We start from the raw sequence: 16,460 nt of genomic DNA, 5'->3' as shown, positions 1-16,460 counted from the left end.
TAAAGTTGTTTTTGAAAAAGTATATCCTAATAAGGAGAGAAGATTGAGAAGACATACCCTGAAAGTAGACAATCAACCCAAATCGGGCACTATCAAGATAAGGAATAGAGAATCTAGCCTTATACTTGGAAAGTTTTCAACCCTAAATCTTGTGTCATAAGCTCTATCGCTAATCCACTTGGTAAATATTTTTTTAATTAAAATTCACAAATATCTGTTTGGTGGGTTTCGTTCTTGTAGAAAACAAGTAATAAACTGATAGCGTTTATGTGCATGCCTATGCTACACGTAGGCTTAAGGCAAAGTGGAGCCTGGCATTGCAACTGGCTGTTTGCTAATTCTTGGGAAAATTCCAATTCCATCTGGGACCAAAATAATAGTAATAGTAATAATAATAATAATAATAATAACAACAACAGTAACAACAAAGCAACAGATGGGTTAAGCCAAAGCATGCTGAGTAGGACCCTTTACAAATCTGGCTCAAACAAAATTGGCCTATACTAAACTCTACTCTCCACAGACCCATAATTCTTTCTTTACCATCTTCAGATTGTAGGGAAATTTGAAAGCATAAGAACTTCTTGAAAAGTGGGTTGTTAGGCACAGCTCTTGCAGTGAATCAGTATTCCTGCTTCTCTCTGGACATTTTTGCCTTTTGCATCTTCCCAGACTTACCCAAGAATAGGATATTTTCCCTCTTGCGGGGATGTTTAGGACTCTGCTTAGAGAGGACTCAGAGAGAGACAGAGCTGGGTAATCACTTCACTGAAGTTTTAAAGTCTACCTACCTTCAAGGATGTTCCCAGAAAACATGATGACTTGCAAGGAGTCTATTAGAATTAATCTAGAGAGGCTTCTTGAAAATTGCCAAGGGCCCTCGAGTAACATGATTTCCATTTCATGGTTTGAGAAAGCCTTAAACATACGCGTTTTTCACCCCTGGTTAGCTGCTAGGCTAGGTTCTTCTTACTCGGTGAAATGGACTACATCACTGCACAATACTTCCTAAAGTCAGGAATTAAATGTGTCATGAGGGTTGAAACATTTAACTTAAAGCATAAAAATTATTTATTGTTCTATCTCCTGTCTTCCCTAATACCTTATTAATTGCCACTCGGGCTGAATCACACTGGGTCCTTTTGCAAATCAAATGGATTTTGTAACATTCCATCATGTTTCTGCTTCCCAATGGTAATTATAGCTGTTGTGTGGCATAAAAAAGCAGTTCTGCTAAGAATTAGCCCTCATTTCCCTAAACTATATCCACTAAGGGATCTTCACCAGCTTTTCAGCTTGGGGGTTGAGAAAGGGAGTGAAGGGAGCCTCAAATTAAGTAGAACCGAGCACCAAAAGCAGGCAAGACCAGACTAAATAACCTTTTTAAAAAACTGTTCCAAAGAAACATTGGAAGATGATACAAATGAGAGCATCGTATTACCACATGCGTGTAACATGTTAGCAATACCAGTCCGGCGAACCGATCCTAACATTTTAGGAGAAAAGGAGTAAATTCCACTTCACGAGAATCTTCTATGGCCATGTCATTGTACTTCTTTTTATTGAGAGCATTTGCTATCCTCACAGCAGCTCTGTGAGGAAGCCAAAGCTTAGGGAGGTTGCGTGAGGAGTTCAGTATGTATCTCATCTCATTTCCCTTTCCATTGCTTCTACCACCTCCCAGCCCTGCATTACCTTGCAAGGTGCTCACATAGGGCCTTGCTACTCAAAGCGGGCCCAAGAATCGGCATCAATGGCGGCACCATCTGGACACCTGTTGGAACTACAGAATCTCAGGCCATACCCCAGACACACCGAGTCATTTTAACAATAACCCCGATGACCTGTATTTCTACCCATTTGGGTTTGAGAAGGGCCAACATTGTCTGCAGTTACCCTGAACCAGGAGTGTGAGAGTGTGCCTTGCTTCCAATGGTTATTTTGAGACCCTCAAAGTTGGGGAAACTATCCCTGCAAATTTCACAAAGCACTTTTCAGAAGAGTCCGAGCATGATGCAGCCTGGAAAACAGACAGTAAAATTAGTAAATGGGAAACCCCACTCAGAGCACTTTGTGGCCATTCTGCCTGATTGCTCGGGAGGGATCTACACATGGGCTTTTCTGAGGGTGAAGAAATAGTGCTGATCAAGTATTTTGCTGGGCAAACATTTGAAAGTGCTGCAGAGCTCAGTGCTCTGTCACTCATCAGAGCGTGGTCAGGGAGAAAAAGGAGGACCAGTTTGTGAAGAACCGAAGCTTCCTCTCCAAATGAACTTGCCTTATTTATTCAACACACACAGTTTACTCCTTTACAAAGATGTTAAAATCCTGAACGGTCAAACTACACTGAATCCCATTCAATCCTTCTGTGATGATTTCTAATCTTGTTCCTTAAGGTCCTTGTTACAGGTCATAGAGCTTTGTCGTCAAACAGTGACTCCTGAAGAGGGTTTTCCTCTACAGAAAGATTGTCTCTCATCTGTACAGCTGAATGGAATGGTGCCTGTTATGATACAGGAGTTCAAGAAATGTGTACCATTTATAGCCGATACCTATGTGTATCACTGTCCTGTTCGTGGAGCTGGAAATCCAGCTTGCTGCAGCAGAGTGTTGCATTGGGAATGAACCTGCTATCCCCTGAGAAGTGCGGAGTCTTGCCCTGGTGCTGTGTGAACAAGATAATTTGCCCACATGGAAAGCAGGCCTTGGTCCCCTGCAATGCTCCTTTCAGTGATTCAGACGTCTCCCCCACCCCGTCATTTCTGACCTGCGCTAATGCCACACCCGTCTTCAGGGCCCCATCATCATCTCGCAGAGTGTAGTGCCGGCAGTGCTAATGATCTTGATGTAATCCTGTCGGGAAACAGTGCCCTTGTTAATTAGGGCTACCGTTTCCCTAAGTTTGTCCAACTTTTGAAAAATCATCAATGTTGATTAAATCGCTTCTTGGCTTTGAATATGTGATATCTTTAAAGAAGATTCAACTATTATCCTTAGATCTTTCTTGTAATTCTTGTCCTGTGATTCAAGCCTTCCATCTAAAAGGATCTTATTTTTGGAGTCAAACATAATTTTTGTTGGGTCAACTTGTAACCCTCTATGTATTTAAGTCACCTAAATTGCGATTAGTTGTAAGAAGAAATACTCTTTCCAGTATCCAAATAACAAATTAGCCCTTTGATTTAGTTTCACCTATTGATTAGGAAGTTTGGGTGGGTGGAGAGGTCCAGGAAGTGACACAGTTCCATCTTTTCCCTGGTCCGTAAGCGTACAGAACTATGACATCAGATATGTTTGCTATAACTAATGAGCAAGCACATGACTGCATCTACTTTGCATAAATTTCTCAACTTCTTATCACTCATAACCACTACAGTTTCCTGAATGTTCACTGTGTACCAAACTTTACTAGATGCTTCGACACCTTAAAACAGCATTATGATTTAAGGTTACACAACTGAAGTCCAGAGACGCTGAGAAATATAATTAATGTTACACAACTAGTAAGTAAGTGACATTTCCAAGATTCAAACCCAGATCTAACATCCTAAAGGCTCCTCTAAACCACCTCCCTAGCTGAAGGAAAGGTCTTCTTGTTACCAATGTCAATTGTAAAAGGAATGCTCTGGAATGTATAGAACTGTGATCTTACTTTACTATCGGGCCAGGTGTTAGCTTAGGCAAGGCTATGCAGTGGCAAGAAATCAACTCTCATGTATTACTGGCTCAGCACATAAAGGTATTTGTTTTACTTACACGAAGGCTACTGGGAATGGGGTAACTCTGCGGGACACTTTTATTCCAAGCAGTGACACAAAAATCTGGGCTGTTTGCCTCCTTCTGCAATACCAACCAGAACATGTAGCTTCTAGTCTCCGTGCAAGAGAGGACTAGAAATTTGTTCACTGTCTCTTACATGTTACAGCCTGGCATTGAAACATGGCCCTAATTTTAAGGGCTCTGACAAAAGTGGGGGAGCACACACGTGCTCAAGAAGAGGAAGTGTTGCTGCCACAACTTGCAAGGGCAAAGCCAGTCTCCTACTGTGGAAGGGAGCTGAGATTAGTCACTATGAGTGTCTGCTAGGGAAGTGAGGTCTATGTGCTTGTTTTACTATCTATTTTTCCTTTTCCCCTCACGGCAAGCAGGCAACTGTGTAATTCCCCGCCTCCAGCGTCTTTGCTAGATGACAAGCAGCTGACGTCAACTTTGCAAAAACATTAATCCAGTAAAAATTAACATTAAGAATCTTACAGTGAGAGACAAGAGGGAAAAGATTTTGGGGGGCAAGGAATGACTGTATTGAGGTTCTCCCAGTTTGGAAATGGAAGAAAAGTCTCTGAGTTCTAGACACCCCACAGCAGCATCTAAGAAGGGAGGGGAGATCCTTCTGGCCTACAATTTCTCACAGCCTGAGGGTGAGAACAATGAAGAAATTTTTAAACAAAATTGAAATGAATATTTACTACCTTGTAAAGAAGAAATAAAGTGTATTGTAAAAATAACTGAAAGCATCACTCTAAGTTTGAAGTCCCCATGTCGGTTCTTTTCTTAAGGCATTTGCATTTCTAAGATGATGTATTCTCTGGTTGAAACCTTGCTAGGACTTGGTTTATCTCATAACAGTAGTTTTACCCACTATCACTGAAGGAAAGTGTGATTCTTAGAAGATAACACATCAGGTCAAGAAGACCTTCTGGGGAGGAAAGAAACCAGGAGCATCATGTGTTTTCCAAGGCAGCAAAGGACACAGCTCTGGAGGGGAACCTGGATACCTGGACAAAATACCAAGAAGGGAAAGAAGATTCCGCAAAGGGGAAGGAAGCATAAAAACCAAAAACGAATTGTTTATATTCTCATTTCCCAAACAGGTCCCAGTGGGAAGATGAGTTGTTTGTTTGCTTGTTTTCCCAAACCCATAGGTTGTCAGCCCACACTGGGATCACATAGCGAGTCAAAGTGTTGGACCAGCCTGGCACAAAGTAGGAGCTCAGTGAGTTAAGAGGTAAATGGGAAACTTTATAAATAAGTTAATAAACAATTGGAAAATTCCATAACCCATAAGAATATAAGGTCCCATGAAGGGGGGTCTAGATGGTTATATCTGGCTGGCCAGTGATTTGACCAGTGTAAATCACAAGAAAGAAACAACAGCTCATAATAAAGCATTTAAATGGTACTGGCCTCAAGAGCATCTTTGTTTTAGAAACCACCTTGGGGGGGTTCCTGGGGGGACTCAGTTGGTTAAGTGTCTGCCCTCGCCTCACTCAGATCAGGATCTCAGGCTCCTGGGATAGAGCCCTAAGTTGGGCGCCCTGCTGAGTGGGGAGCTCATTTCTTCCTCTGCCCACCGCCCCGCCCCCTGCGTGCCTGCCCCCCGCCCCGCTAGCTCTCTCTCAAATAAATAAAATCTTGAAAGAAAGAAAGAAGAAAGAAGAAAGAAGAAAGAAAGAAAGAAAGAAAGAAAGAAAAGAAAGAAAGAAAGAAAGAAAGAAAGAAAGAAGAAAGAAAAAGAAAGAAAAAACCACCCTGGGAGTAACTTACTCTAGATAAGAGACACTATGACAGCAGGTCAGAGTTGAGGGGACCACGCCCATCAATCTTACTCCATTGTCACACTTCATTGTCAAATCCCTGGCAACAGCTTGGCCTCTGAAGGTCACCTTGAAAGTGGGATTCTTTGTTCTTTCACCTGCCAATGTGTTACCCCACCAAGTCATTCAAGTTGCTAGCTAAATCCTTGCTGGAAGTTCCTGCATCTCCCCTCTTCTTAGCTTATGCAAGTCTATCATAGGTAAAGCACTTTGCAGGTAAGCACCTTAGAAAAGGAGCTTTTCAAAAGGCAATGTTATTATTAGGTCTAATTTTCCCACCATGCTCAGAATTCCTTTTGAATTCCATGAAAGTTCTCTGTGGAGTAGTCCAGGCACAGAGGTGTGCCTGCTTACCTTGGGAGCCATTCCTCAGTCCTGGGGGGATGGGACAGGGAGATGGAGTGAATGTTTACAAAATACAGGTCCACAGAGAGACACTTGCAAGTGCGAAGTATTCTTATTATGAAATCACGAGGTAAAGAGCACCTCCTAACACAGACTAGCCTGTTTGTCACACTGGGCGGCAGCCACTTTAGGCTGTTACTCCGAGCTCCGGAGAACATGTTCCACAGAGCATATGTCAAATGCTACCATTAAGCCCCTCTAACCCATTCTTGTTAGTACCCTGGGCAGAAACCATAAGTGAGAAAAGTTACAAACACAATGATCTATTATTTAAATCAACTAGAGTGCTATAGATCTTAAAGGAACTCTAAATGATTCCATTTTACTCCTCAAATAAGTAAAGGATTATTAGATGAAGGAAAACAAAGCAAAGGTTAATGTTTATATAGTGACATTTCAATCCATTCTCACACCTAGTTGACAATAGGTATCTTGAATGATCTGCATTGTACAAATCTTATTTCTAAATTCACACACTGCCATTTAAGCAATGGAGATAAATTTCTTTGTTAAACTTAGCATTAACTCTTCATAACTCATGCTAACTTGCAAGCCAACACATGCTACTTTAAATCAATATATTCATATTTCCTCACATAAAAGGAAGATGGAAACCAGAAACTTATCAAGATAATTCAACATAGTCTTATACCTTACATTTGTTCTGATCAATAATATTCAAGGTAGCGTTTAGTATAGCAGAGAGGACAATGGTCCTCAGGAGACCCGAGTATTTATCTAATTCCTCTGTTCCTTTCTTCCTCTCTCTTCTTCCCTCCCTCCTTCCCTCCCTCCCTCCTTCCTTTCTCCCTCCTTCCCTCCCTTCCTCCCTCCTTCCCTCCTTCCTTTCTTTCTCCTTCCCTCCCCTCCTTTCTCCATAAATATTCACTAAACACCTACCTACACAAGGTGTTATGCGATATAAAAAGATATATAAGATCCAGTTTATGGCCTCAAGTGATCTGTGGATTTGTATGGGAAATATGAGTGACAGAATGATAAAGACATCACATAGGTTTGAATTTAACAGTTTAGATGAAAATGCAAATGTAATTGTGCACGGACTGTGTGACTTCATTCCCATTACTTAACTTGGCGGAACCTCAGTTTACTCATCAAAATGAAGTTTATTTATAAAAATGAGGGTGATTCTGACTCAAAGACTGCCTGTAGAGAGGAAATTGGCAATGTGTCTAAAATACCCAGAAAACTGTCCAGTAAGTTCTTTTCTTAAAAACATTCTAGACTTGAAGTCAGAAGAGCTGGATACAAATTCTGACTCTGCCATAGGAATAATGAGGTTCTGTAACCTCTCCAGATCCTGAAATCTCCCTCAGTGCAAGAATAGTATTGAATTCACCTATGCTCAACACGTCCTCCATTTCTAAAAGTTCCTTTTATCTCGTCCAGTGGAGAGACACTGGGATATTTGGCAGAAGAATTACTTCAGTTGATTAGAAAGGTTTAATTGGGTAGCAGTAGATGGAGCAGGGGGTGTGAGTAGACTAAGGACAAAAAGACAAAGACATCTGTTAGAAAAATCTCCTTTCTCCACATCACAAAACAGCCACTTAAATAAACAGCACCCACTTTTTGTTGTTTTTTTTATTTCCCCAAAGAGCCATGCACATAGGCTATTACTTAGAGTTTTATTTAACATTTGGAAGTAAAGTGTGTGTGTGTTGGGGGTGGGGTAGTAGGAAGAGGGCACGGGCACGGGAGCCACATCATGTCAAATGATTTAAAACAGAATTATTCCAAAAAAAAACCAAAAACCAAAAACCAAAAAACAAAAAAACAGAATTGCTCATGACCCCTTAAAAGTCCTGAAGAACCCATTCCCAACACTGGGACTTCTCCATGTGCCTCTCTCCTCAGAACACCCCGGGCCCCGCGCCACCCCATGCTGTCCCTCCACTGCTAAGACTCACGGGTACATTTTCTCTTCCTCCTGGCATTGTTCCTGCTTCTCTCCTCCTCAGCCCAACCCTAGAGACAGCTGATATTTATTTAGTGTTGACAATATTACCCATGCGTAAGAGCTCACTGCGCACCTGGCACTATTTTAAGCATGTATTATTTAATCCTTAAAACAATTCTGTGAGTTGGGTACCATTATGATCATCACCGTCCTCATTTACAAAGTCTGAAACTTAGGCACAAGGAGGCTTAGGAACATGACAAAGGTGACCCCGGTGAAGACGTTGAGGCAGAATTCAGAGATACGTGAGCTGGAGTTCAAGGTCATGTGGCATGCCTTCCTAACCCGCCATGTTTCTCCTTACCAGAGACCCTTAGAGACCCTTAGTCTGTCTTTTACTGAGCTTCCAGGCCCCAAACTAAAAACTCTTTCCATTTTTTGGTGCCCAGAAATGTCAGCTTTCTTCTCGTGTCCTCACCCAATCCCATGGCCTTGACTAAAGCAAGGCCTGGTCTCAGCCGCTGACTGATGTCCTTCACTGACCATACTCCCTATTTATCTTCCCAGGATGAACCTGTTTTTAGCTGATTCCTGCTCTCCCTGGGCAGGATGGGCTCCCTCCCAGGGCTCCCTGGCTTCTGCTCCAAAGCCACAGTCAACAAATAATGACCAAGACACAAGGAAAAAGTGCAGGTGCCTTGGTGTCCCCTCACCCATAATGCTCATCTCATTCTGAATATAAATAACCTGATTAAAGGTGACTCACAGCCAGGTCATTCATTAATTTCCATCTGAAAATGTGCCGTCCCCTAGAGTTTATTATAAAAGGATTGTACATCTACCACTGTCCTCCAACATCAAGAAAGAAATCAATGTACTAACCTTGAAATAAGAAAAAATTTTAAGACCCTAAAATTTTAAAGACTGTCTCTGGCAGTCACCTTCTGACTCTTTTATGGACTTCTACTTTTGTGGCTTTTGTTTACTTTTCAAACTCATTTCCTAATAGCCTCATGTTGGTGCTAAAATCCCTTTTTGACAGAGAAAGCCCAAAGGTAGTAGCCACCTGACCAAGTGCATCCAGATCCCCAGTGGCCAAGGTAGAAATGAAGCACAGCTCCTTCTAGAGAAACCTGACCTCTGAAGCCCACCACCATTTGTCTTAACCTCCATTTGACTAAATCTCAAGGACAAATCTCGCCTGTTTCAGCACAGCTCCTGAAGGAACTGGTAGCGAAACACACTGGAGTGAGAACAACAAATTTCAGAGGGAACAGGAGGAAAATTTGGGGATCTTGTCATATTAAATCATGGAGAGGTGATCAAATAAATTCTTGGAATCTTCGAGGTTCACATTTCATTAGCTCTTAGAGGAATAGCATCAGAATATGGCACAGTTCCAATGGGACTGAAACTTGTCAGTTCCTGCTGAGAACACTGATTTTTATTTATTGGGTGCCAACGTGTCAGCATGCTGTTTTGACATGAAAGATAAGGTACATTGGTGGAACCACTGCTGTAAAGAAGACTTGGGATAACATAATCACTTCGCACATGGGAGGGTGGGATCTGTAGATGCTGCCACAGGACATTTTCACTTCCATGGTGCAAAGATCCTCCAAAAATCAGCTCATGGCTGTCTCACTCCAAACATGAGAAAAAGGTGGACAAAACACCACTGTGTTGTAGAGGGAACAACATAACTGAAATTAGTGGGCTGATTGAAGGAGACAAGGAGGAGAGAAAGGCTCCTCACCAAAAGTCTCCAAAGGAAACTTGGTTATTTGAGATACTTCTGTAAAAACGATTCTGTGGACTAACATTTTTGAGAAACACTACACCAACTACATCCTTCCTGAAGAACCAATCACAGCTGCTTTGATATTTAATGTACACTTTAATCTTTAATTCAGAATTTTCCACACTTATATAGCCATGGAAAAATTTTGTGTGTCCAATACTTTGATAACATTGCCATTCTGAGAAATGGTTAGATGGAATAGACTAAAAGATATATTTAGTTGCATGAACAAAAGGCAGAAACATCAGGGCACGTCATGGTTGGAAACATTGCCTCAAAATGAAGTGGTCCTTCAGATCTTTTTGTCTGGTTGAGCAGATAAAGGACCAAAAGATGCCAAGAGAATTTTTGATGATGGAGCACAGATGTTTAGGAGTTTTAGGCAAGAACTTACAGAATTTACAACTCGTTCCCTATTCCCTTCAACAGATTGTTTATGCTAATGAGCCTGGCATTATCACTCATCATCATCTCCTTGCTTAATCGCCCTTGATTGCCTCTGTTGTGCTTTCACAACCTCAGGTTCAACAACACAGACAAGCCTTTCCTCTTCCCTGACTATGACAATGTATCATAATTGAGCCATTTCTGCCTCTCTGGTCACCCTCATATTCTCCCAAGCGCATCCTCTGTACATTAATCTGCTAGTTAAATATTGATAGCAAGCGGCTCCCTTAATATTTACTTTGTTGCTCCATTATTGCTACATACAGGGTGATTATTTGTTTCTGTCTTCCCAGACTGTTTAATCAGAACTGAGTCAACTTTCCTCTGTTTAACCTTCTTGTCCAATCAGCGTCGGAGAGCGTGAGGAGTGGGTTCTGACATCAGCTCTGAAACGGTCCTCTCCGTCTGGTGCATGTGCCATCATAGCCAGCAGGGGTCAGAAGGGCATTTCTCTCTGGGGTCAAGTGGCTGGTGGTGAGAAAGGGAAACCCTGGAGGCTCCTCTGGAGTTGAACATCTCTCTGAGCCTTGTCTCCTAAATGTAGCCGAAGAGAGGGGGGGGGGGGGGGGGGGGGGGTTCCTGGTAAGGTGGGAGCAAGAACGCCCTCCGTACCAGGACTATGGACTGGTGGAAAGTGTCCCTCCCATGAACAAACCTACATGCAACCCCCAGTCTTGATGAGAGTCTATCGGGGTCTCCGGGGCAAATAGCTGAACTGTCTCCATTTGCCTCTCGTGGCAAGCGGGAGCGTCAGGTGCTAAGTGAACAGGAAGCATCTTGAAAACAGACCCTTCTCTGCTGCTAAAGCATAGAACTGTAAACATCCTCCCCAAAGGCAAGCAAACAAATGATGGGGGGAGAGGCACCTGGCGGCCGACTCTTGGTTTCAGCTCAGGTCCTGATCTCAGGGTCCTGGGATTGAGCACCACCCCACAGCAGGCTCTTTGCTCAGCGGGGAATCTGCTTGAGATTCTCTCTCCCTCTCTGTCTCTGCCCCTCCCCCTGATCCTTCTCTCTCTCCCTCAAATAATAAATAAATAAATCTCACAAAAAAAAAAAAAGAATGCTGAGGCGGCAGTCTTCAAACCTTGTTTCTCCAACTGGAAGCTTCAACACCTGCCCCCAGCAGAAAGACCACTGTTGGCCTGTGTAGGTTGTGTGTGGTGGGCAGGAGGCGAGGATTGAATTCGAGACACATCTGTCTTACTATCAAAAGAAAAAGGTTAAACAGTTGTGCTCTGGACTGTTTCTAAGCCCTGGGTCTGGCTCGCTTATCAGTGACTTGGGACGTGTTTCTCTGCCTTTCTACCCCACAGCAGACCAGAGGCAAGCAAACAGTGAATCCTCCAGAAGGTTACTATCTGATTTTCAACAAGAGTCCCTTGTGGGGTAGAGATTTTAAGTAACATACGAATCATATGCAGGTACAGTGTTTGCTGATATGGCAAATAGTCCTTTTATTCACAGAGTGAGTGGAAGGACACAGGGCTAACTTTTCTGCGTGATTCCTCCCATCCTCTGAGCCCTGGGAATTTTAAGGCTTCTGTGGCAGTAGTGACATCTGCAGTCATAGAAACTGGGATCTAAAGAGTATCCTCCGAGTAGTCTCCTTGTTTTGTGCCTGACTCATCCTTCAGTGGGTTTTCATTACAGGAATTTCCTCTGAACTCCATATTCTATCACATTGCCATGCCTTTTGCAAATGACTGGAATCTCTCTCCTCTCCTGCTTACTTTTCCCCAGTTGATTGTCTTCCTACTCAGTCTTGGAGCTGCAATTCAAATTTCCCATTTGGGAGACGCCTTCATAGTCCCCACAAGTGAGAGAGAGTTGCCATCTAGGTCCCCGCAGCACCTTGCATAGTCTCTGTTTACGGCAGAGTCATATTAACGGTATGCCTGACTATGTGTTTACTCCCTGTACTGGTCAGCCTACAGACAAGAACATAAAGTCACTCCAGATAGCTCAATAGGAGGAATCCAGTGCAGTAAACGAGTTACAATGGTGTTGAAAGAGTTAAGAAGCCACAGCAGGAAGAAAGACAATGTGGATTTTAGCGACCGCAAGTTACCAGGGCTCAATTAACAGAAGTAAAGGAGTTTATCAGAGCCCAGAAGCCAAGGCCAGATCTGGTCCATGAGAGCTGGCGCCAATAGGACATCACCCAAAGCAGAAAGAGACGGGGACAGATATGCTGGCATCTCCCTACTGCCCATCCTCCAATCTCCCACCAGGGCTCCCACTGCCTTAACTGCGGTCCAGAGCAGGGGCCTGGAAAAGGCAGCTCTCAGGAAAAGGTCTGAGATGGGATCTGAGAGCCAAGAGGCCAGGGACTGGCTTGCCTCAGTTTTCTCCCTCAGGAGACTATAAGCTTCATTCTGGTACCCCCAGCACAAGAAGGACACTACCTGACTCTGCTGAGTAAAGTACTGAAAAAGTGAGATCCATTTTCCTTGTGTTCTTGTCAAAGGGGCTTACACCTTTTCAGAAAAATAATATCACCCTTCTTGGCCTACCTTAAACTGCTTTCTTTTTCTTGATCAAACTGAAAAGTGCGCTTTTTTTCTTTTGATGACGGTATTTCCATCTTTGTCCGTTGGCTTTTTACAGTTCCTGCATTCTCAGAGTTCCAAGAGGATGATAAGAAGCCTCTGGTAATCTTGTTTGAAATTTGCATTGCCTTCAGTCGTCTATTCCCTAGGGCCTACTCTGTAGGCCGGTCAGGCTAAGGAACGAGCTGCTTTGCCATCAGACACTTTTTAAGTCTTTTCATTACCAATTCACCAGTACGGCACATAATGAGCTCTTGCAGCCGCAGATAGGGAGTTCATTCCTCAGCCAAGTGGCTGAACTTGTAGCTGCCACGACGTGGGCCATTATCTATAATTACTTCGTGGGTATTCCACCAAGGTAATTTTCTTTGTAGGATAAAAAAGGCAGGTCTTGAGGCAGGATTTGTAGATTAAGCCCAGGGCAGAGCAAGATGAGCTGGTGTTGATATCTAAGTGGGGGTGTTTCTTTGTTCCAGGACAAAAGCATTTGGCCTCTGCCTTTGCCACGAAGCCACCCACCATCAGTGAGGCAACCCCCAGCGGCAGTTAGCCCGGTGCATAATTACCAGGCTCCACAGCTCGGCTTCCTTGCTCTTTGCCAATTGTTATATGCAAATTCTCTATCCATGAGCTTCTAGTTCAGTCATAACATTCCTCAGAACTTGCTTATACATCAGCGAGGTGCCAGATGCTTCGCACCAATTCAGGGCGAGAAAAGAACATAGGCTACTCCATGGAGAAACAAATTCTGGAGAACTCAATGAAAGCTAAAAACAGTCCCTACTTGAGGAAGGCGGGTGAGGAGGTGGCTGTGGTGGGCTGGTACCCACTTACCCGGGCTTCCCAAACGCGGACTGTGCGCGGCTCTTCCCACCCCCGTGTTTGGTGAAGCCACAGCGGTAGCTTGAAATGGATCCGAGTGGGCGTACCGACACCACACACATTGGCAAGTGCTACACTTCAGGGCTTTCTCCTTTTCCTTTCTTTCCAGAGATCTAGTTGTGAAACATTTACCAGTGCATCACCGTGAGGCGAAGAATCCCATGTTTGCCAATGTTTGCCCTTTGGTAAAGCCCACCAGGAACACACCTGCAGCCATAACAAATTCGGGATCATGAACTTGCTGCCCCGAGGGTGATGGGACACCATGGGCTCTGTGGGGCATCTCATTAAGTCAGAGTTGCATCACTCGGCATCAGGGAAGTACAGAGCAAAACCACAAGGAGATGCCAGCTCACACCGGTCAGAATGGCTAAAATGAACAACTCAGCAAGCAACAGATGTTGGCAAGGATGTGGAGAAAAGGGAACCCTCTTGCACTGTTGGTGGGAATGCAAGCTGGTTGCAGCCACTCTGGAAAACAGTATGGAGGTTCCTCAAAAAGTTTAAAGTAGAACTGTGACCCAGCAATTGCACTACTAGGGATTTACCCAAAGGATACAAACATACTGACCTGAAGGGGCACCTATGCCCCAGTGTTCACAGCAGCAATGTCCACAATAGCCAAAATACGGAAAAAGCCCAGATGTCTTTTGACAGATGAATGGATAAAGATATGGTGTATACGTGTGTGTGTGTGTGTGTGTGTGTAGAGGAATATTACTCAACCGTCAAAAAGAATGAATCTTGCCATTTGCAATGACATGGATAGAACTAGAGGGTATTATGTTGAGTGAAATAAGTCGGTCAGAAAAGACAAATACCATATGATCTCACTGATATGTGGAATTTAAGAAACAAAACAGATGAACACAGGGGAAGGGAAGGAAAAATAAAACAAGACAAAAACAGAGAGGGAGCAGATCCTAAGAGACGCTTAACTATAGGGAACAAACTGAGGGTTGCTGGTGGGGAGGTGAGGGGGGGATGGGATTAACTGGGTGATGGGCATTAAGGAGGACACTTGATGTAATGAGCACTGGGTATTATATGCAACTGATGAACTACTGAATTCTATCCCTGAAACTAATATTAATTAGTTAACTAATGTTAATTAGATACAATTTAAATAAAATTTTTTTTAAAAAGAGGGAGTTGGGAGGGACCCATTGCGGGCTTTGGGCTCATGTAGAATGATTTTTAAGAGGGACTGGGGAAGGGGGCACAATGCTACATCGGAGGCTGCCATCAAGCTGAGGCAGGTTCAGAACGGGGTGTGTGGCAGTCATCCCGTTTTTCAGGAGGCAGCATGAAGCGGGGCTGAGGAAGCCACTGGAAGAGAAGCTGAACTTAGGTAGGAAAGCAGGGACCGTTCAAAAGGAGAGAGGTTGCCCCATGGTTTTGCAGCTGTGGTATTGCCTTGGAGATACGCTATGTGGCCTTGGCCACATCCCATCAGAAACTTCTTTTTTTAGGTTCTATTAGGAACACCACAGTCCAATTAGCGGCAGTGCTAAGACATGAACTCGGGATCCTGTTTTCTTGGAAACCACCAAGCTAAGATCACTGTAGAATGCTGTGTCCACACCCGCTATTGCCTGGTGTGGAATCCAAGGCTGCGTCCCTGTGTCAAAGTGACCCACAGGCTCAGAGCCTCGAGGCAAGAGTGGGGCATTCATTCCTACTGAAGTGAATCAAAAACAAAGCTTCTCACAGCCTAGGATGTGAGAAAACAGAGTTTCTCAGCATAGTTTCATGCTTTCAATGAACAAAAGCAGTTTTCCCCGGTTCACACCTTCTACCAACTTCTTCCTGCTCACCACCACGAGCTTCAGGCTCACTGGTGTGGCCCCTGGCTTCCCGGGGAACATGGCTGCAATTTTACCCAAACTGTAGTCACAATGAAAGTTTTTAAGAGCCTGGTGTCTTAAACACCTTTAGTCTCCAGCACCTGGCACAAAGTCAGTGCCTAGTAAATACTGGTGGACCAAAATGCTCCGGGCTGGGGTACTGGGAACAGAAATGGGACTTGGGGCACCTCTCAGACCACACTGTTTGGACACTTGTGCGCTCTGCACATTTAGAGGTTGTTTGTTACCATCCCTGCCAAGTTCCTTTTTCTATAGGGGGGGCCACTCCAATACCACCCGGATAGGAAGGAAAGTGTGGTATTTGCAGCTGTGCCCTCTAGGTGTGGCCCTCGCTACAAGTAAACATACAGCCTGATTGTTTTCTAGACTTCAAATCCATACGACCACACATGATCAGAACCTTTCGGCAGGGTTTCCCTTAATGTGGTCCACCAGCCACCTGCGCCAGGATCCCATGAGATGCTTGTTTACAAAGCACAGATTCCCACCTTCAGCCCACGTCGGCTGAATTGGAACGTCCAACCCTGGAACCCAGGGCTGCGGTCTCCACAAACTCCCCGCAGGTTGTTTGTGTGCACTAGGGCTTGAGAACAGGTCATCCAGACGTGTGATTTTTTTGTTCCTGTAAGTTCTGCTCATCTAATAAAGCGACAGGAATCTATTGATTCACTTGTCCATTGAACCAACATTCTCTGAGCGCCAGGTACAGAGATAACTGCAGTGAAAAAGGCAGTCAGGGAGCTTCCAGTCTTCCAGGAACTCCTTTGTCAAGACTACTGGCCATGATGTGAGAGAGATTTTGTTTTCCTTTATTAAACCAAAAAGAAAAAAAATGGCGTCACGCTTCCTGACCAATGATCAGAATTGCTAATGTTCACAAGCTAAGCTGTTCACAGCGGTTACTTCTCAGAGGACGGGATTGCTTGGCAGTAGAAAGAGAAATGGGCTTCACAGTACCGCCCCAGGTCTGACTGCATCCTCCACTCCCGT

General features: G+C 43.9%; 1 long non-coding RNA gene across 1 annotated transcript; it reads right to left on the bottom strand.

Moving 5' to 3' along the window:
* Positions 1 to 7,634: 7,634 nt before the first annotated feature.
* On the bottom strand, positions 7,635 to 13,977 carry LOC117796314. The gene is made up of 2 exons (XR_004620704.1): positions 12,685 to 13,977; positions 7,635 to 10,702 (listed from the first exon to the last, which is right to left on the bottom strand). It is a non-coding gene; the product is annotated as an uncharacterized LOC117796314 (long non-coding RNA).
* Positions 13,978 to 16,460: the final 2,483 nt, after the last annotated feature.

The sequence above is a fragment of the Ailuropoda melanoleuca genome, chromosome 15, assembly GCF_002007445.2.
Source record: "Ailuropoda melanoleuca isolate Jingjing chromosome 15, ASM200744v2, whole genome shotgun sequence".
Lineage (NCBI taxonomy): Eukaryota > Metazoa > Chordata > Mammalia > Carnivora > Ursidae > Ailuropoda > Ailuropoda melanoleuca.
This window is presented reverse-complemented; position numbering and strand designations above follow the sequence as displayed.